Raw genomic sequence first — 23,163 nt, forward strand, 5'->3', positions numbered from 1 at the left:
ATTTTTATAATTTATGTGGATTTATATTCTTTTTTTACTAGGAAAAGTGAGAGAGAAGAAACAGCACCTGTAAGGAAGCCATAATTTCTTGTGCCCAGGCTGGATATTTCTGATATCTGAAGGACAATTTATCGAAAAATTTAGGAAACTGTAAAATAGTTCGCCTTTTCTGCAGTTATAAGCATAGATTATAGTAGTGTATCGTGGCCAAACAAAACCAGACTTCGCGTTTTACATTAGGCATGGTCAGCTCTTGATGACCTGCGGGCCTGATACACTACGTGATCAAAAGTATCCGAACACCCCCAAAAACATACGTGTTCAATATTAGGTGCATTGTGCTGCCACCTACTGCCAAGTACTCCACATCAGCGACCTCAGTAGCGACTACACATCGTGAGAGAGCAGAATGGGGCGCCCCGCGGAACTCAGGGACTTCGAATGTGGTCAGGTGATTGCGTGTCACTTGAGTCATACGTCTGTACGCGAGATTTCCACACTCCTAGACATTCCTAGGTACACTGTTTCCGATGTGATAGTGAAGTGGAAACGTGAAGGGCACGTACAGCACAAAAGCATACAGGCCGACATCGTTTGTTGACTGACAGAGACCGCCGACAGTTGAAGAGGGTCGTAATGTGGAATAGGCAGGCATATATCCCAACCACCAGACAGAAATTCCAAACTGCACCAGGATCTACTGCAAGTGCTATGACAGTTAGACGGAAGGTGAGAGAACTGGGATTTCAAGGTCGAGCGGCTGCTCATAAGTAACACATCGCACCAGTAAATGCCAAATGACGCCTTGCTTCGTCTAAGGAGCGTAAACATTGGACGATTGAACAGTGGAACAAAGTTGTGTGGAGTGATGACTCACGGTGCACAATGTGGCGATCAGATGGCAGGCTGTGGGTATGACGAATGCCCGGTGAACGTCATCTGCCAGTGTGTTCAGTGCCAACAGTAAAATTCAGAGATGGTGGTGTTACGGTGTAGTCGAATTTTTCATGGAGGGGGCTGGCACTGCTTGTTGTTTTGCGTGGCACTACCACAGCACAGGCATACACTGATGTTCTAAGTACCCTCTTGCTTCCCAGTGCTGAAGAGCAATTCTGGGATGGCGGCTGCATCTTTCAACACGATCGAGCACCTGTTCAAAATGCACAGCCTGTGGCAGAGTGCTTACACGACATTAGCATCCCTGTAATGGACTGGACTGCACAGAGTCCTGACCTGAATCCTATAGAACATCTTTGGGATGTTTAGGAAAGGCGTCTTTGTGCCAGGCCATATCGACCGACATCGATACCTCTGCTCAATGCAGCATCCCGTGAAGAATGGGCTATCATTCCTCGAGAAACCTTCCAGCACCTATTTGAACGTATGCCTGCGAGAGTGGTAGTTTTCATGAAGGCTAAGGGTGGTTCAACACCATATTGAATTCCAGCATTACCGAGGGAGGGCGGGAAGAACTTGGAGGTCATTTTCATCTCGTTAAACAGTCTTTGGCTTATTGTCATGAGAATATCTGACAAGTTTCTTCGTTTCCGTCATGACTTCCCCAACTCCAATAACGTTACAGTTCTTTCATTTTATCAAAATTATCAAATGCCGAAACCAAAAGTCATTCGCTGCATATGAAGTTGTTGGCACCGTTTGTACAGTATACCGTTTATACACTGTCCAGTCATATTAATTTGACCACATTCCAAAAGCCTGAATAGCCACTATTTGCTTCGTGGACATGCAGGAAAAGAGTCAGTGAGCTTCTCAAACGTACCATCAGCAATGTGCAGCCAGGCCGACTACAGTGCCGTGGTCAGCTGAGCGAGAGTTCTCGGTTAACGATGCAAGGCGCGAACGGTCCTGTCGAGGTAGTCGCACATATTATCTATTGGAATTATATATCAGGTATCTGTTGGCCAGTGGAGTACGTCAAACTCATTCTGGTGCTCTTAAAACCACGCACGTACATGCAGGGGTGGATATGGTCAACGCGGATAGATGCAAAATTTTGGCGATCCATTGCGGCTTCCAGAATGACGAGATCACCATGGGACGGTCATGAATACATTCGCCAGACCATGACGTTCCCTCTTCCGGCCTGGACCCTTCCGACGATTGTAGCAGAGAGACACACGACAAAAGACATCTGTACGATTGAGAATAAAATGTGATACATCATAAAAAGCCACCTGTTGCCACTCAGCGCTCCGTGCTCCATCTGTTCGATGGAGCATAAAACGTGATTCATGTGACACGGCCACCTGTCGCCACTCAGTGATCAATTGACGTCGTGTTGCAGTATTTCGTGCCAATTCCAGCTCTCGTCGCCGATAGATAGCAGTCAGCATGAGCGCTCGAACCAGGCGCCTGTTACAAAGGCTCACAGGCAGCGACGTTCGCTGAACGGTCATTGAACAGTTGGTAGCCCCTTGATTCATCTGCGCGGCCAGTTACTCAAAAACTGCACGTCGGCTCCCCCTTCCACATCTGTCATTCACCCCTGTCATCTATGACCCGTGTTGCACCACAGTTGTCTTGGCGCTGGTTGTAAGTAGCGTGATTATTCCTTTAACGACGGCGGCACGAGAACAGTTTACAGACTTAACCGTTTCGGAAATGCTTCTACCCATGGCCCTACAACCAGATTGGAATTCCGGTCCGGCACACAGATGTCATCTGCCAAAAAGGTTTGTAATTTTTCAGCGTCGACCAAAATTAGTTAGAATTTTGTAAAACAAAGATGTATAATACACTGTAAGCGATGAGATATCGTACTGCACTCGAAATGTTGGGCATTTTCGACGAACGCATCCGATGGATGTATTGCATGAAGTGACATCGCAAGACATTGTAAAATGGTCTGCTATAGGTGAACTGTCAAATTACCTGGAATTGTAGGTGTCCGAATCCCTTTCCCTGGGCAAATTATAATATTTCACCAGCCCTACCGACGGAAAGAACGTAACACCAAAAGAGAGTGTTAACAAGATTGGATGGGTATACAGGATATAGGGAAAGATTAGAGAATATAATTGTATTGTACGAACAAATATAAGACAGACCTTTGTGTGCTGTTTGGTCATTCGATTCCTCGACCTTTTGTTTACATTTTATCACACATGGTGTCGATGGTCGAGTTAAGGTGAGACATTTTCCATTGGAAATCCAACTCGAATCAAATGTCACATGCCCCAAACATGATGGTGGCTACTATTTTATGCGAATGAGATCGAAACACAAGACATCATGAAGACATGAAAGCTGTGAAATACTTCAAAATTATGGTAAACCATTTCTTTCATATCCTACGCCACCAATATCTAACAAGACACCTTATAGCAATAAATTATGTACGTCAAAGGGACATAACCTTGTTATAGTTGTTTAAAAGTTTAATGATGAATTGTATATGATCGCCCAGAACCGAAAAATACTGGAATGCCAACCTGTTGTAAACATATTGAATATCGTCGAGCTGTAGTGGACAGCTCAACTTTCACCTCCTGTGACTTTCATTGCCACTGGCTTCGTACCATAGAGCACATGTTTCGTACCTCATAGACCTGTACTTACGCAAAAGTCAAAATTACACCACCTTGCTTTTGATGAGTGGGCCTGAAATTTTGCCTGGTTATCTTAAGATGACTGGTGGATTTATTTGGGGGAGAGGACCAAAAAGCGCGGTCATCGGTCCTATCCGCTCGTTGTAAACAACAATTGTTGATAGAATTAAGCCGGCCGTTGTGGCCGAGCGGTTCTAGGCGCTTCAGTCCGGAACCTCGCAGCTCCTACAGTCGCAGATTAGAATCCTGCCTCGGGAATGGCTGTGGGTGATTACCTTAGGTTAGTTAGGTTTAAGTAGTTCTAAGTTCTAGGGGACTGATGACCACAGATGTTATGTCCCATATTGCTCAGAGCCATTTGACACTTTTGGGACAGACAACGAACTGCAAATCAACGTAGAGAAGTGCAGGCGGCTGCCTTCCATGACGAGGGTATTGGGAAGTTGGTACAACGCTACGGCAAATGTCTCAGACGGAGTGTCGAGCATGTAGCGACTTTTCTGGAAGATGTGGCTGACTATCGCGAATAAAACACGTTTGATTTTCATTGTGGTTCCCATTTCGCAAGCGATCGGACCTTACTTTGTAAGTAGGCTGTTTATTTTTTTTTATTGGTAACGCCACCTCTGTATGAAAATCACTGGCTGTGCTGTGTGCAGTCTGTGGCTGCTTTGCATTGTTGTAATACTCGCCATTGTAGTGTTAGGCAGCTGGCTGTGAACAGCGCGTAGCGTTGGGCAGTTGGAGGTGAGCCGCCAGCAGTGGTGGATGTGGGGAGAGACATGGCGGAGTTTTGAAATTTGTCATGAACTGCTATATATACACTCCTGGAAATGGAAAAAAGAACACATTGACACCGGTGTGTCAGACCCACCATACTTGCTCCGGACACTGCGAGAGGGCTGTACAAGCAATGATCACACGCACGGCACAGCGGACACACCACAGGAACCGCGGTGTTGGCCGTCGAATGGCGCTAGCTGCGCAGCATTTGTGCACCGCCCTCGTCAGTGTCAGCCAGTTTGCCGTGGCATACGGAGCTCCATCGCAGTCTTTAACACTGGTAGCATGCCGCGACAGCGTGGACGTGAACCGTATGTGCGGTTGACGGACTTTGAGCGAGGGCGTATAGTGGGCATGCGGGAGGCTGGGTGGACGTACCGCCGAATTGCTCAACACGTGGGGCGTGAGGTCTCCACAGTACATCGATGTTGTCGCCAGTGGTCGGCGGAAGGTGCACGTGCCCGTCGACCTGGGACCGGACCGCAGCGACGCACGGATGCACGCCAAGACCGTAGGATCCTACGCAGTGCCGTAGGGGACCGCACCGCCACTTCCCAGCAAATTAGGGACACTGTTGCTCCTGGGGTATCGGCGAGGACCATTCGCAACCGTCTCCATGAAGCTGGGCTACGGTCCCGCACACCGTTAGGCCGTCTTCCGGTCACGCCGCAACATCGTGCAGCCCGCCTCCAGTGGTGTCGCGACAGGCGTGACTGGAGGGACGAATGGAGACGTGTCGTCTTCAGCGATGAGAGTCGCTTCTGCCTTGGTGCCAATGATGGTCGTATGCGTGTTTGGCGCCTTGCAGGTAAGCGCCACAATCAGGACTGCATACGACCGAGGCACACAGGGCCAACACCCGGCATCATGGTGTGGGGAGCGATCTCCTACACTGGCCGTACACCACTGGTGATCGTCGAGGGGACACTGAATAGTGCACGGTACATCCAAACCGTCATCGAACCCATCGTTCTACCATTCCTAGACCGGCAAGGGAACTTGCTGTTCCAACAGGACAATGCACGTCCGCATGTGTCCCGTGCCACCCAACGTGCTCTAGAAGGTGTAAGTCAACTACCCTGGCCAGCAAGATCTCCGGATCTGTCCCCCATTGAGCATGTTTGGGACTGGATGAAGCGTCGTCTCACGCGGTCTGCACGTCCAGCACGAACGCTGGTCCAACTGAGGCGCCAGGTGGAAATGGCATGGCAAGCCGTTCCACAGGACTACATCCAGCATCTCTACGATCGTCTCCATGGGAGAATAGCAGCCTGCATTGCTGCGAAAGGTGGATATACACTGTACTAGTGCCGACATTGTGCATGCTCTGTTGCCTGTGTCTATGTGCTGTGGTTCTGTCAGTGTGATCATGTGATGTATCTGACCCCAGGAATGTGTCAATAAAGTTTCCCCTTCCTGGGACAATGAATTCACGGTGTTCTTATTTCAATTTCCAGGAGTGTATATTATGACTATTGAGGTAAATACATTGTTTGTTCTCTATCAAAATCTTTCATTTGCTAACTATGCCTATCAGTAGTTAGTGCCTTCAGTAGTTTGAATCTTTTATTTAGCTGGCAGTAGTGGCGCTTGCTGTATTGCAGTAGCTTGGGTAGCGAAGATTTTTGTGAGGTAAGTGATTTGTGAAAGGTATAGGTTAATGTTAGTCAGGGCCCATTCTTTTGTAGGGATTATTGAAAGTCAGATTGCGTTGCGCTAACAAAATATTGTGTGTCAGTTTAAGGACAGTCGTGTATAATTGTTAAAAGGGGACGTTTCAACTTTATGAATGCGCCTCGTAGTTTACGTACCGCTTAGTTCAAATACAAGGGGAAGATATAGATTACACGGATGAGGAACGAAAGATTTTTTTTTTATAAAAATGTACTCCTATTTCGCGACAGCCCGTTTTTAGGTTAATGTTCTTTGGCTTAAGTTTCTCCTGTGATTAGATTAAATAACTTCTGTGCGTTAGTGTAAGATTTCAAAATACATTTCTACAGCTATTAAGAAGTCTTAATTGGGCTTAAAACATTTTAGCATAAAATTTGTTTTCATAGAGGCATACATAGAACTCAGAGGCTACTAAATCTAGAGAGTAGCATGATAGACGAAATAATTTTTACTTGTTCCTTTGATTACACGTTATCAGAGGATCTATGCCAGCAGCTGAAGTGTTTCGAAATTATTCTTCTGTGTTCCATGTCTTTCCTCACTTTCTCCAACGATATTGTCCATAAGAATTTCTTGGCTAGTATTTCACCTTTCTGTACGCAAGGCGATGAGTAAGAAGAATCCGATTCAAGTCAGGCGAAATACGCCCAGTAACCGTCCTGTTAAGTGGATAGGCTTCACCTTGTTTTATGTAGATCCACCAACAACCACTCACTACTCTTGCTGATTGTTGGTGTCTTTCGTACTATTAATTAAGAATAATGAAACGATGGACAAAGTCGGTGCCCATATTGTCGAGAAACACGTTCTCGCATTTCCTGTTTGTCAACATTAACCAAATGTGGCTAAGCTCTTCCACAAAGGTTACGTGTAGTTACTCTTCGAACAAAATGTATTTCACTCTCTACTATTAGTACAGCGCCTGTTATTTCCAAGTACATTATTTGTCTGTCACCTAATATCACACATATTGTGAACTTTCTAAGTATATAGTCTGTAGATGAAGTTTTAGGACGGGCTTCACTTGAATCACTTTCGGGAAAAATACTGCTAGTTTATTTTCAACTACCTATTTTTTAAAATTTCTCCAAGTGACGAAGCAGAGATCTGATACATATGTACCATCTTCGATGAATTCCAGTCGTCGTTAAAGCCCCACAAACATTTAATATCGTGACATCTTGGTAATCACATTAATGGTCTTGAGCAAAACTCACTTAACGCGATTAACAAATGAGCTGTGTATACCGAAACATTCTGTTGATTCAATTATCACTCAAATTGGGTAGCTGCTTAGAATGCACCAACCACATCAAAACGGCAGCTTTGTAACCAGACTTTCTGTATGAACAAAGCAGGCTGTATGTAGTCTAAGACAAAGAATTTTATTAATTGATATATAATTGAGTATTATCCAGTTTGTATGTTCAGATAATGGATGATAAATGTTGAAAACTATTTAATCTATGTGTTTAATACAGAGGATTTATGTAAGGTCAAGGACTTCTCCAGCTGAGACGGATATTAACACTTTTTAAGAGTATTCAAAGACACCACAGGCTATTTCAGTAAAAAGGCCAAACGAGAATACACGCGAAGGAAGGAAAGAAGATACAGATTTTCTCCTTAACGACGAGATCATTTAAGATGTAACACAAGCACTAAATGATGAATGATTGGGATGGAAATCGACAGTGCCCTTTCAAAGGAACTATCCCACACCAACGCAAAATGCTTTAAGGAAATCCTTAATCTGTATCGAAGGAGCGGGAATTCAACGCTGCTCGTACCGACTACGAGTTGAGTGCCTTAATCATTGCACCACCTCGATCGGTTTGGATTTTATGATCGGTGACCAGAGTCGAGAGTTAAATATCTCAAAAACTGCTCGGTGTCGTAATAGAAGATGTGGAAGTATTGTGTATGTATTTTACATCGGCTTCCCAACTGTATATGTGTTTCAGTTGTATAACGAACTAGATTCTATGGTTGTTCCGGTTGTATATGCAATGCACGTAAGTGTTAGTGCAGTTACGGACAAATACGGAGAGACAGGAATGGGAGAGCGTATTACAGCTCCAGCACATAACGTCTCCTTATTGAATAGCTCCAAGGAGACTCTGATATTAATCTCTTTATCCAACGGAAAAGGAAATATACGATATCCTCGCCAAGGAAGAAGTAAGACGTTAGTTTATTTCTATGTTTGTATAAATTACTTATGCAGTAACTTAACACTTTCGTGAAAAATGTATAAAACAACCGTCAAGTTACGATGAATTAACTCGTTTTACAATATTTAAATCCCAAAGATTATAAAACGTATGCTTTATTCGAAGTTAAAGATTCCTGCCCATTGTTTTCGATGGTAAAACGTGGCCTCTCGTTTAATTGGGATCATCCATATACCGAAGATGACGAGAGGTCATGACTACTAAAAACGTGTATGAACTAGGAGCTTCGGACAAGAAATTACATCGTTCTTTTCACTTATCAGCTACTGAAGATACGTATTATCGACAACATTGCACGTATCTCAAGAAGCTGTGTCCGAAACATTTCACACAAAGGTTGCTGTTTCACAAAGCTTTTTACAGACCTGGTTAAACATCTGTTAACCAAAACTCTCAGGAATGAGCATTAATCAAGAGTGTTTAGTATAATTTAAAAGCAATTTCTTGCGGTTTATTGGCATCTCATAACAGTATACTCAACACAGGTTCATCGTTAGTTCTTGAAAAGAATAGTCAGTCGAAACAGTCGGTGACACAATTTGAAATAGGAGAACGGAAGTAAAAACGGTTCCATGTGCGGATAGAGTCATTGATGCTGTTTTAACATGTAGAGACTCTCACCGCGTGATGCTCACAGAAAACTGCTAGCACCGCAGAACCGTGGTCGGAGAGTATTATGGCGACATGGCGACATTTAACGAAGTGCTGAATTAAATATAGCGTACAACAAGCCGCTGACTCCAAAATACATTTTTCTACTTCCCCTTTCCGCAAATATTTATATGTTTTCCCATCGCTCTTGCAGTATTCTTTGCTTGGAAGAAACTGATCAGGGGACTGGTATTTGCTTCTTTTTGTTTGTATTTACTTAGTTGTTGTATTGGAGATTACATAAAGATTGAAAAATACGAAATAGACGAATAAAAATAGCCGATATCTTTAGCTTCAACTGTAAAATATAATTAACCGACGTCTAGTTTTCAATCTGGATGTGCAAAGACGGACCATTACTAGCTCTTGAAAGAGACATCACAACATGTTAAGTTGGATGCATGCCAATTTAGGAAAGCAGGCTTATTGCAGGTATCTTTCATTGATAATTAACCGACGTCTAATTTTCAATCTGGATGTGCAAGGACGGACCATTACTAGCTCTTGAAAGAGACATCACAACATGTTATGTTGGATGCATGCCAATTTAGAAAATCAGGCTTATTGCAGGTATCTTTCATTGTATTAACAGCTGGTTGTTGATACAATTAAATGTACCAATATTATGTCAGCCTAAACTGGCGTGCACCCATTATAACAAGCTTCTTAGGCTTGTGAATGTCAACGTCCAGTGTTACGCATTATTTCAACTGTCATGGGACTTTATTTTCGTTGCAAAGCTGAGATGTATAAATTTCTCTTCCAAGTAACATCGTTACCATTACACAGATGTGTGAAACAATTGTTACATCGCATTAGGTGAAAATTCATGGGAGTTACACAAAAAATCCACCGATTCTGGAGGAATATTCTTCAATGAAACTAATTTACTGATGAGTGATGTTAGTAATTGTTTGCTTTCAGATGACAACAGAGGACTCAAGGACAGAATACTGGTGTTTGCAAGCGCAAAGGGAAAAGCGTGTTTATCTAACCCCGAATCATTCTTTGTGGATGTAACGTTCAAGAGCTCGAGCAAGAAGTTTGGCTCAAGTGGCTCTGAGCACTATGGGACTTAACTTCTGAGGTCATCAGTCCCTTAAAAATTAGAACTACTTAAACCTAACTAACCTAAGGACATCACACACATCCATGCCCGAGGAAGGATTCGAACCTACGACCGTAGGAGTCGCGTGGTTCCAGACTGTAGCGCCTGGAACCGCTCGGCCATTCCAGCCGGCTAAGCGCTAAGAGGTTTGGACAGTCATTCATACTCCACGCCGATTTTAAGAGTTCTTGAGGGGAAATAAACATAATACTAGTTACCTACACCTTAGCTGCCAAATAAAAAGGGAAAAACATACGACCGTCTTTTAAAGCTATTAAAACTACCGTGCCTGTATAGAACCCTGCATTTCTGCTGACTGGACTTCGAAATTGCCATCGGCCAAGCAGCTAACAGTTATCTTCTTGAAACAGAGATTGGTAGTTGCCATTATCATTTTAATCAATGTTAGCAGAAACAAGTTCAGCCTATAAGGAAAACGAGGAAATACCCTGTCATATAGCAATTTATTCTGGTGTAGCACTTTTTACCCTGGAAATGTTGGATCATGGCTGGTTGTGTATTCAGGAGAGCACGCCTGAAAACCAGAAGCTTCAAGACTTTTATGTCTATTTTGTGGGTCGTGATCCGATAACGAACATATGTCAAGAGTGATGTGGAACTGCAGAGGAAGGCGCTATCGCATTTAGAGGGATGGAACCTAAGAATAAATAGATCAGTAAGTACCAAAAGTTTATCCGAATTTTTACTCATTGGTAATAAACCTTCGAGAAGATGCAGAGTACCATGGCCACCACTTTGACCGACTAGTTTTAAACTTTGATGCAAAAAGAAGAGTCAGCTAAGAAAACAGTTGAAAATATGAAACTGATGAAAAGACTTTAAAGGGACACCAAACTGATAGGAACGTAGAAACATTTCTGACTTGTGTGGCTTACGCACAGAAGTTACGTCTAAATAACCATTAGAATCATTGAAAAATTTGTAAATATCGAAAAGTGGTTTAATGTAATCATTGTCAATCATGTAAATACTGTAAATGAATTTAACGAGGGACAAAAAAGACTACCTCCTCGTGGTGTTTTTTGGAAACGACAAGATGTCACCCAAATGTCTTTTGAAATTTGTAAAATATTCCGTAATGAAGACCGACAAGACTATTTCAAAGTCCAAGCTTTTTCTAGAGAATAATCGCAGCATTCTTCTTAATAGGTTCTTAGAATCAAAATCTGTGTGCGTAGACACCGAATACAAAATCTTTGCCGTGGAAATGCAGGAAAGTGACAGACAATTACATCCATACTTTCTCCCTCGGTTAGATGGTTAGCAAACCAGCATGAAACTGGTAAAGACAAAAGCAAATATAATAAGAAAGTGACTGATCGTAGTTTTGCCATCTTGAAACATTTATTACAATTAATTTCTAGTAACACAAAAGATGCGGCTAGGCAAGCAAGGCAGCTCACGCACGTTCGCAGATGGACTGTGAGCGTTCGGTGTTGCGCTATATACAAACATACAGTACATGCGGTGCAGTGCTGAATGGGGACTCCACCACAAAATTTAATTTTTCCTCTACTTTGTCGTTAGTAGCCAGATTTCAAAATCGCTGTCTATTATTTAAAGATGTAGAAATATCCAGCTTTTAATGTCCATTACGTCATTGGTTTTCGAGTTTTGATTTTTTAAGGTGATTTTCATAGTGTTCTTGGAAACTAACCTTTGGTTCTCATACAACACGCCAGTTTTTGTCGGTACATTCACAACACGTAGTTCAACGATTATGTTCATTCACTTTATGAGAAATATTAAAATTTGTTTTGAGCGTTTAATTCAAACTTCAACCTTAAATTTTCTATAATTATGGGTATATAAATATGATGATAAAATAAACATATAGCATTTTCGATAATATAAAGCTATGCAAAAATACATTAAAACAAGTTCCTGCAAAAATTTTATTCGGATTGGTTAACATTTATGATGAAGTTGCCACTGAGTTAGGAAAAACGAACTTACGGTGAAATCAATTTCTACGTTTTATCAAAAAATGAATGTTACCACTAGACACATATCCATTATAAGTCACCGGTACCAAAACATTTTCCCGTCCTGCTTGTATGAGGCGTCTTCTTCTAATTGCAAGCTCAGGGTAGCGTTTTTCTTTAATTTTCTGAATAATAAGGTACTCGCAGTCCTCTTGAGTAGATGCAGTGTTACGGATTTCTGATTGTAAGCCAATCTCTGTTTCTTTAGGCTTTATTGATTGTACTGAAAAGGACTTCAGTGTGTTCCCTAAATTTATATCTACACAGTTCAAAATGGTTCAAATGGCTCTGAGCACTATGGGACTCAACTGCTGAGGTCATTAGACCCCTAGAACTTAGAACTAGTTAAACCTAACTAACCTAAGGACATCACAAACATCCATGCCCGAGGCAAGATTCGAATCTGCGACCGTAGCGGTCTTGCGGTTCCAGACTGCAGCGCCTTTAACCGCACGGCCACTTCGGCCGGCCATCTACACAGTTAACCGGAAGAGTCATTGATTTCCAGCGACTGGCTGCCAGTTGTTTCTCTTCATCTTTCCTGGAAATCCTAAACTTTTTTCCATTTTTAGTGTATGCCAAGTTCGGAGTAAAGATGGTTCTGTTTGATGGTGACAGAAATAAAAAATTATCAATCAGTGCGCCACCGACCCTTACGCAGTCCGTATTTCAAACATCTCTTAGACGTAGTTGTAATTCGAATACAGCCAAATCGTTTTGGGATCTAAGAGTAAACACCCCAAACAAATGAAAGACTATAAAAAAATTTTTAAATGGAAATTTTAGAGTGGAGACTCAATTTAAAACGGAGAGCAAAAGTTTTTAAAGGGGTGAAAAGTAGCAATATGGTCTGGTTAGGAACTTCAGAGTGATGAGACAAATCAATATCAACGTATCAGCGCATGATGCACAGTCTATATGTTCATTGCGTTCGATGGTGTCTTGATACGCTTAGTGTTCTGTTAACGTGCTTCAAAACTTTGAACAATACGTAAAAACTCAGCTTACAATACATTCCATGCAAAAGATTATGGACGCAGATAGAGGTGGGCGTGGAAAAAGTAATAATAAAAATAAAAGTTTTTAAGAGATATGACATAAGAAAGTCTTCTTCATATGGGAGCAGAGAAATGAACATCTCTATAACCTTCCCAACACTTTCACTATGATAATACATATTTGGTTTCAGGAAGAACACTCAGCTTCACAGTTTCACTGATTTTCGGGTTATGTTGATAGAGTGGAAGCTCGGCTACAGCTAGAACTTTTACACCTACAGTATAACGTTTTCTCGATTTAGTCTCGTAGACTTTTTTTTCCTCAGTGTAAATTTTCGCGCACTGGCAGACTTCAGCTTAAAGTCTTGTCTCCGAATTAGCATTACTCAAGAAGTGTTACCAGACATTGATTCTTCAGTGACAGGCAACGTAAATCATATTCATTGACGTTCTGTGTATTTACGTTTAACGTTTAAAGAAAATGTCTAACGAAACACAAGTTTGTCAATTAAATTTCGTCCTAAAACGGCAGTCATCATAAGGCTGCAACAACAGTAAGAAATATAATGTTTCTTACTTTGCTGCCCCACGTTCTTTTCATCGTCAAAACGTTAAAAGTGGTGTTGAATTTCCTTGTCAGTTATTATCATGTTGAATATCATTGTCAGTTCTCATTAACACTACAGTTTTAAAAATAAGTTTGTCACGAAACGCGCTAATGAGGCACCCTAAAGCGATACGTGGTTGCTCAATGCTGTGGTGCGAGGGCAAGCCAGTTCGCACGAGCTGCTGTGCTGACCTGCTAGACTTCTTAGTATGTCCGTACCTGGGAAAAGCCGGTTAGCCCGGCAAGTGCCCCTAGCTCAGTGCAAGTGCCACTCCGTGCAAATGTCACTCCGTGCAAGTGTTTCAGCGCCGAACAACAGCGGCGACGCGTTGCGGCATGGACGCACCGAGTCCTTCGGCAGTCACTGGAGGGAGTTGGCACCACATGAGCACACTCGAGTCAACTAAATCCCCTAAATTCTGCGGAGAGGGCGGTAGTCTCAGACGTCACGTTCAATTACATCCCACATGAGTTCGACTGAGATTCAGGTCTGGTGAGTTGGCAGGGGGGGGGGGGGGGGGGAACGTCAATAGCAACTCACCACTATTTTCCTCGGACCACGCTATCACACTTCTGGACTTGTGAAATGGCGCAATATCATGTTGAAAAATGTCACTGCCGTCTGGAAACGTAATCGCCATGGAGGAGTGTACAGTCACGCTCAAAAGTATCCGAACGACCTGAATTGCATTTCGCCTGATTCGCATGCAACCCGCATAACGCAGCTGTCTTGCTCTGTATCGCAATAACTCAAGATGTAAAGTAATACCACGATACTACAAATATCAGGGAACACCTTATTACAGGTAGGACTGTCCTTAAGGCTTGTAAGCTCACATTTATTACAATAAATGACATACCTGATATGTTACCACTCTCATTATTACGTCAGATAGGTAATGCAAGTAGTAAGTTCGTCGTATTCATGATTTCCTCTTCAAAGTAACATCCCGTACTTATTATTTAACACAAAATGACATTAAAAATTTATTTCATTCACGAGCAGCTAGTTGAGAATATTTATGAACTTCAAATGACACGACGAACCGTCTCGTTCTGCATATGGATTCAAACCCAGGTCATGCAGACTAAGCAAAGATTTCATGACTGACGGAAACTAACAGTCATTCCTGACTAGGCATACAGAGAGTGATCTACATCTACATCTACGTTTATACTCCTCAAGCCACCCAACGGTGTGTGGCGGAGGGCACTTCACGTGCCACTGTCATTACCTCCCTTTCCTGTTCCAGTCTCGTATGGTTCGTGGAAAGAACGACTGCCGGAAAGCCTCCGTGGGAGCTCGAATCTCTCTAATTTTACATTCTTGATCTATTTGGGAGGTATAAGGAGGGTGAAGCAATATATTCGATACCTCATCCAGAAACGCACCCTCTCGAAACCTGGACAGCAAGCTACACCGCGAAGCAGAGCGCCTCTCTTGCAGAGTCTGCCACTTCAGTTTGCTAAACATCTCTGTAACGCTATCACGCTTACCAAATAACCCTGTGACGTAACGCGCCGCTCTTCTTTGGATCTTCTCCATCTCCTCCGTCAACCGGACCTGGTACGGATCCCACACTGATGAGCAATACTCAAGTATAGGCAGAACGAGTGTTTTGTAAGGGACCTCCTTTGCTGCTGGACTACATTTCCTTAGGACTCTCCCAATGAATCTCAACCTGGCACCCGCCTTACCAACAATTAATTTTATATGATCATTGCACTTCAAATCGTTCCGCAAGCATACTCCCAGATATTTTATAGAAGTAACTGCTAGCAGTGTTTGTTCCGCTATCATATAATCAAACAATAAAGGATCCTTCTTTCTATGTATTGGCAATACATTACATTTGTCTATGTTAAGGGTCAGTTGCCACTCCCTGCACCAAATGCCTATCCGCTGCAGAGCTTCCTGCATTTCGCTGCAATTCTCTAATGCTGCAACTTCTCTGTATACTACAGCATTATCTGCGAAAAGCCGCATGGAACTTCCGAAACAATCTACTAGGCATTTATATATATGTTGTGAAAAGCAATGGTCCCATAACACTCCCTTGTGGCACGCCAGAGGTTACTTAAACGTCTTTAGACGTCTCTCCAATGAGAACAACATGCTGTCTTCTGTTTGCTAAAAACTCTTCAATCCAGCCACACGGCTGGTCTGATATTCCGTTGGCTCTTACTTTGTTTATCAGGCGACAGTGCGGAACTGTATCGAACGCCTTCCGGAAGTCAAGGAAAATGGTATCTACCTGAGAGCATGTATCTAATATTTTCTGGGTCTCATGAGCAAATAAAGCGAGTTGGGTCTCACACGTTCGCTGTTTCCGGAATCCACTTTGATTCCTACAGAGTAGATTCTGTGATCCAGAAAGGACAAGATACGAGAGCAAGACACATGTTCTAAAATTCTACTACATACCGATGTCAGAGATATAGGCCTATAGTTTTGCACATCTGCTCGATGACCCTTCTTGAAAACTGGAACTACCTGTGCTCTTTTCCAATCATTTGGAAACTTCCGTTCCTCTAGAGACCTGCGGTACATGGCTGTTAGAAGGGGTGCGACTTCTTTCGCATATTCTGTGTAGAATCGAAATGGTATCCCATCAGGTTCAGTGGACTTTCCTCTGTTGAGTTATTTCAGTTGCTTTTCTATTCCTTGGACACCTATTTCGATGTCAGCCATCTTTTCGTTCGTGCAAGGATTTAGAGAAGGAACTGCATTGCGGTCTTCCTCTGTGAAACAGTTTTGGAAAAAAGTGTTTAGTATTTCAGCTTTACGCGAGTCATCCTCTGTTTCAATGTCATTGTCATCCCAGAGTGTCTGGATATGCTGTTTCGATCCACTTACTGATTTAACGTAAGACCAGAACTTCCTAGGATTTTCTGTCAAGTCGGTACATAGAATTTTACTTTCGAATTCACTGAACGCTTTACGCATATCCTCCTTACGCTAACTTTGACATCGTTTAGCTTCTGTTTGTCTGAGAGGTTTTGGCTGCGTTTAAATTTGCAGTGAAGCTCTCTTTGCTTTCGCAGTAGTTTCCTAACTTTGTTGGTGAACCACGGTATGTTTCTTCCGTCCCTCACAGTTTTACTCGGCACGTACCTGTCTAAAACGCATTTTACGATTGCCTTGAACTTTTTCCATAAACACTCAACATTGTCAGTGTCGGAAGAGAAATTTCGTTTTGATCTGTTAGGTAGTCTGAAATCTGCATCCTATTACTCATGCTAAACAGATGAACCTTCCTCCCTTTTTTTATATTCCTATTTACTTCCATATTCAGGGATGCTGCAATGGCCTTATGATCACTAATTCCCTGTTCTCCACTAACAGAGTCGGAAAGTTCGGGTCTGTTTGTTATCAGTAGGTGCAAGATGTTATCCCGACGAGTCGGTTCTCTGTGTAATTGCTCGAGGTTATATACCTCGATTTTAGACAGTATCAGTTAGCAAATATCAACTTTAAATCACATAACGTAAAATGGCTCAGTGAGTCGTCAGTTCTAACTGTTGTAGGGGCCAGCGTGTGTGAGTTTTTTTCCTGGTTTATATTGAGCTGCGAATTTCCAGAAAAAATTCTGTAACGAAATCAGAAGGAAACTTTTACACATCAAGTTTTCTTGGTAGCTCGACTCAGTAAGTTGTGTTAATGGTCATAGATCTCGGCTTTCTGGCTGCCAAACTGCTTCACAATACAAGCACCTCTGAAAAATTTCGTATCCACCATCTACGATACGAATTTCAATATTGTTCTTCACTTAAGGCTCACATACCAGCGTGATAAGTATGAAGGAAATGAACCTGTTGATTACTATAGGGTCTCAATGCTAAATTTCCACAGTAGCAGTTAGGAACTCTCTGCAGACATTTACTAACAGCAGCTCTAGCAACTTACTTTTTCTCTGGGTAGCTGGAAAAATGGGCAACTTTGTCGCCTTAAATCCAATTGAATATTTTAAATATCACTTTCGAACAGCATTCACTTCTCCATTAATTAATGTATGGACCTCAAAATAAGCAGTTTGCCTGAGTAGCTATAGGGCAGGTTCTGAAAAGTATTGACACAATGTTTCGCATCCATTTACCATTGGGAATCAAAGAAAGAAACCAAACACGTTACATTGCATTTACTCTCTGTGCCTTCAGTAACACATGAATTCTCAACAAAAATAAATTATTTGAAGAATCCTCTGTGAAAGGAAAAAGAACAGGATGTGACACTTTAATTATAGCCCACTGGATCGGAAGCAATGAATTAATTCTGTGCCAAATTGATGTATTCCATACCAGCGTATTAAAACACTCATAAAATAAAAACGGTTTTGTGCCTCCATTGATTTCGAGTGTGAAACACAATCAACACTCAACAACATTAAAGCATTTTACACCGTCGAGAGTGAGAAGTGGAGCAGACGTTGTCAGCAGAAGGCGAGGCAGCGCAGTGTCTCACCCCCCCCCCCCCCCCCGTCACCCCACAGTAGGCAGATAACGGGTCCCAGAGAACACAGACACATGCAGTGTTCAGAGGAAGATGGTCAGTCAAGAAACCTCTCGCTAAAATGTTATTGAACCAAACTGTTATTATCAATGTGACAGAAAGCGAAATATATTGTAGATTCGCTTGAATTACACTCATAGCTTCAGCACCGAGAGAAAAGGGGCGTTAAAAGTTTTGTTAACATGTGCTTTCAGTTGCCAGACGTCGTATCTGCTAGTCTCGCGTTTTACCTCGAGACTACAGTCGTAATTAAGAGTGATGTACTCAGACTGCAGTCAAGACTTCCTCCAGGAAGTGCCGCAGTCTACAATGTTGCCAAATCGAGCATATTGCCGGATACAGAATTCTGAGGGGAGCACGACTGTATTGTCCACCTTATGTGAACGACTCGGCGATCAATTTTTTTGTCTAAAACTGTATATACAACACATATTGCATGCTGAAGACCCAGAAGAATTAAAAAAACAAAATTAGTTTATGAGAGCAATGTTAACTATAGAGTTCAAAGTATTCATAGTATCGTATACGTGTGTGTAAACGCCTTCCAATGCCCACTCAAAGAAGACAAGGATACACAGTCTAGCTTCAATATCATAAATATTCCTCAGTTTGTGGATGAACTCAGGTTGATAATCATTTTGAATATTTAGCAGTACTGTACCCATTGGTGTGTAACTTCCTGGCAGATTAAAACTGTGTGCCGAACCAAGACTCGAACTCAGGAACTTTTCCCTTCGCTGGCAAGTGTTCTACCAACTGAGCTACCCAAGCATCACTCACGCCCCGCCCTCACAGCTTTACTTCTGCCAGTATCCCGTCCCTTACCTTCTAAACTGTACCCATTGGTGTTAAACTCGTTTTCAACCAATGATTCCCACAGCCACAGGAACACTACTTGTGACAACTCTCAGACAAAATACTTACGCAGTGCTATCAGACGAAAAGATCAATCTGACACAAACTGTGCGAAGTTGGTTTTACAACCATCGTACCTCGATTAAGAGCTTTACCTATTTGAGATATCCGTGAACGTTGCTGCATAAGAAGTTTTTAGAAGAAACTAAATTCCTGCAGCTACGACAATGTTTAAAGAAATCGTCTTAACGCCACCAAATCGTGGTTTGTGAATCGTTTACCAGCCGTACTCTGCCGCATTTCGCTGGTCGGAAGGCAAATAGCTCATTGACAAATTTCACAGAAGTAAAAGCGGGACGAAATGTCTCCCACTGGATGGTCATGTTGTTTTATTTAAATGATTACAAAATCGGGTAAAACGAACAATGAGGTTGTCAGTATAAGCACATTACTGTGGTCAGTATGATGTTGCACGGCCCAGGGCCTGTAATGATAAAGGGCCCGTTTAGGTCAGGCATATTTTACACAGAAGTGGAGGAGAGAGCACCGCTAAAAAGCATACACACAAAAATTACTGTTACAGTGTACTTATCGAGCCCATTGAGTGAACTGCGTATTTTCCGGTGAGAAAGAGCACTGGCAAAGTCTTCGCTACTTTTATAACCTAAGCACATCATCCGTGACAGCACACTCCTGGGGCTGGGAAATGTGGCCACAATGTTCTGGTGGAATGAACTATCGCAAGTGCAATGCGTGGGTTCATGCATTTACTTTTAAGAGGCACAAAAAGATTTACTTTACCTCTGGTAACCTCAAGAGAAAGACGTTATAATCCAGAATTCGCATTAAACATCATGTTTCTTCGTTACCAACTGGGCAGAGCCGGTTTACGTTGGGAAACAGAAATACTGTCACCAGTAAACTTATTTACACTAGAACCTTTTATTTTATTTGATGAACCGATAGCCATTTAAAGTAACAGGGCTCTTATTTTACTTGTACTTGATTGAACTAGAGACGTTGAAAAATTTGGAGCTGGACTGTGATTCGAATTCGTATCTCCTATTTCAAGGATCTGGATCTCGCGGAACAGGTTAGTTCTATCATTTCGTTCCTTTTCCCAAGACTGCAATCTTCTCTAGGTCTCCTCCAAAGGTAAGTATGTGGATCCGAATCCTGATCCAGTACAAAAATATTCACAATTTCATTTCAAGCCCTATCATGTGCACACTGGCCTGCTAGTGAAAATTAACGTGAATTTTTAAAGTCTGTTAATATCTTGCCAACAATCGCAGTAGGTGTCGTTATTCGTGGTCAAACACGCACACATCCTACTGTTGGTGAGTAAGCAATTCATACTTAAGCCATCTATATTCGTGGATGATAAATAAGGACGGTTGGTGTTTGGTTCAATTGTCGCTCAGGCACAAAAATTTGTATTCTTATTTTAGATTCAAACACCTAGCAGCTGGTAAGAAAAACCGATATGTAACATTTGATTTTACTTAGTTAACAATGCGATTACGTGTTGGGTTCATATCTCCGTCACAGAACTTCATATTATGCGCTTCATTTTTAAATGCATGCACACTTTGTTACTTCTGAATGGAGGTATATTAGACATCTTTCGTGGTCAGTTAACAGGGACGAAAGGGTCTTGATAGCAGTCCCGGTTTATTACAAAAACTGTCGTCCTTTATTTTCAAGTTTAGATTTGGTTACTGATATTGGCGAAACTTTCGGTAATTCATGAGTCTTCATGGCCTGTCAGCAATATGATTAGATGAAATCTGATTATATTAATACTTGTTCCATAGATCATAAATACGGCATTTAGTAATGATGTGGAATGTGTCATTTTGATGAAAGATTACTTTACATACCATGATTCAGTTTCTTTAGAGCAATTTTTTATTCTCTCATTATTTTTTATATCTACCTATCTCTCTCACTCACACACACACACACACACATTTAATATTATTTTTATGTGTTTCTTGTGCTCGACTATCGGCCAGGCACGAAAACGTCCGTGAATGAGTTTCTTAGTTTTGAGTACAGAAAGAAATATAAAAAACTATGAGAGTTACTGATTTATGATAATTAGTTTGCAGTCGGTTCTGAGTATTATTAGTAACTACTCTCCAGTCCCTAAAGCTAGTTACAGAAATGTGAATCAGAAGCATTACATATTCCACGCCGTGGCAGCTGCATCTTTCAGATGCCAGCTATGGTCGCTCCCCAGACCACTGTAGGATCACATCGGTTTGTCTTCTTCCTGCTGACACTGTCACTGAGATTTGGCAACAAGGCAAAGTATGTCTGTCGTCGACGAATTAGTTCCTGGTGTGCACGGAATTAAGCCTCAAAGTTCACTTGATTTTTCCTGTCATTTCCATTTAATAATCTGAGTTATAATCGCTTGAGGTGTAACAAGAGATTGTAAATTTACGGTTTTCAGCCCAGGAAAGTCACTGCACGTGGAAATCGCAACTAATCGCGTCCTTTAAACAGTGGTTTACGAGTTCTAGTCCCTATTGACACCATAAGAGGAAGCAAAGGCACACCTCTTCGTCAGTTCTGTGGTAACGTGCTAACCTGTGAAAAAGCGTCTGTTCTGGTTCGCGGTTCCAGTCTCGCTGACTGTAACGTCTTTATAACTTCTGTAAAAAAGCTACCAGCAGTCTGATCAAACATCGATAAGGAAATCGCAAGAAAATACTTGAGGCTCATGGTGCAATGGTGAAAAACTTACAATGCTGCACAACTGGTAACGCCTCTTTCCGCTGCTGGCAAACATACTTTGGGTTTCTGTGAATACATAACTTTGTTTATGAAATGCCACATTTGCGTACCTCTTGAGTATGACACAGCATACCAATTAAACACAGACCCAATCGAAATCTATGTGAGCAGTATTTTACTAATTCGAGCCAATAGAGGCACGCTTGTATACAAATACTCCGTTTCATTAAAACAGACATTCGTCGTAAGGCTATAGTGGGTAGTTTTATTACATTGCTTATAATACAGTGCACAATTTTCGTAAGGTTTCTTTTAGTGTTGTTAAAACAATAGTATACACGAGAGAGAAATTTATCATCAACGATGTATGCGAATTCTCTGTGTTATCTATAACAGTTTGACAATGCGCACGCAGTTATTGATTACATGCACGTAGAAAACTTGTTCTGAGTTAAAGCTGTCAAACAAGGATTGAAGAAGATTAAAATGCCACTACCACACGACAGCCAATGTAGAAAGTACTTTTCTGGCGTATTTTGGCACGATGCGCTCTCCCCATACATTAGATAAAGGTTTCGAGATGCATCTGCTGCCTGGCCGTCTATTAAAAGTGAAAAGAACAAAATGTCGCTGAAGTTAGCCCGGGTTGAGAAATGAAGGGAATTATGTTCAAAGTTCCATTAGATTGATAACTTCAGCACACAGCAGAATTGCGTTTTAAAAAATGTAGCAGTTAATGTACTCCAACTCATTACATCTTATCTACGGCGTGCAACGCTTATCGTTATGCTACTAACTGACACATAGCTACAGCAGCTCCACAAGTCAACAACAATTCCTCCAGAACTTCCGCATTCCACAGTGCTGTGAGATAATGCATATGTCCGGATCTACACTTCTGAGAGACAGACTGTTACAGCTTTTCTTTTGCACTGCACGACGTTTTCAACAAACAAATAGCACAATAGAGTAGCTCAAGCGGAAAGGAACACTTCCTACTTAAATATCTGCATCCTACAGTGTTGGCACTTCTGTGTAGGTGGCAGTTAAGTGATTTTATTTCGGTGATTAGAAAAAAAAGTCTAAGGCATGCACTGGGTAGTCGATGCAGCTATATCATGGCAGTTCGGCCAACCAAGTAAATGAATGTACTGAACATGCTGCAAACCACTACAGGGACCCTGTGTGTCAGAATTCTCATCCAGTGTGGCGCAATGGTGTTATGATAGAAAAATGAGTCATAGAGAAGAGGATTTGGTGGTCTGTTAGATTTATGATTGCTTCATATTCTTATGATCTGGGTTCGATTCCAACTTCTGCTGATGATTCTTGATAGGGAGAGACAGATTCTATTGTAGGTATAATGGCATTGTGGTCTGATATTCATATTACATGATATTCCATCTCTATCAAGTATACGTTC

The sequence above is a fragment of the Schistocerca nitens genome, chromosome 3, assembly GCF_023898315.1.
Source record: "Schistocerca nitens isolate TAMUIC-IGC-003100 chromosome 3, iqSchNite1.1, whole genome shotgun sequence".
NCBI lineage: Eukaryota > Metazoa > Arthropoda > Insecta > Orthoptera > Acrididae > Schistocerca > Schistocerca nitens.